We start from the raw sequence: 569 nt of genomic DNA on the forward strand, positions 1-569 counted from the left end.
GTTACTGCCGCTAGTGCATCCTTTAGCAGTTGCATTGCTTCTGTATGTTTCGGCCACCAGGTCATATCACTTTCTTCACGTAACAACTCATGCAATGGATGTGCCCACTTGTTAAAGTTCGGTATTAGTCGACGGTAATACCCCACTAGCCCCAGGAAGCCTCGTGATTGCTTCCTGTCACGGAGCTCTACAGGCCACTTCTTCACAGCTTCGACCTTCTCCGGGTCTGGTCCCACACCACCTGGTTCGATGACGAATCCTAGGTACTGCACGCGCTGGGTTACTAATTCACACTTAGATAGACCGACAAAGAGTCTCGCATCCCTCATTCGTTGCAACACACTCTTGAGGTGGTCATAATGCAACTCCTTAGTCTTGGAATAGATTAACACGTCATCGAGGTACACAACCACATACTCATCGAGTTCTTTCATGAACGTATTTTGCATTAAACGCTGAAACGTAGATGGGGCTCCTGCCAGACCGAACGGCATCACTCAAAATTGAAACGTCCCATATCTCGTACGGAATGTAGTCTTCCACCGCTCTGACTCTGCTACTTGCACTTG

This window comes from Cystoisospora suis, assembly GCF_002600585.1.
Source record: "Cystoisospora suis strain Wien I chromosome Unknown contig_3979, whole genome shotgun sequence".
Taxonomy (NCBI): domain Eukaryota; phylum Apicomplexa; class Conoidasida; order Eucoccidiorida; family Sarcocystidae; genus Cystoisospora; species Cystoisospora suis.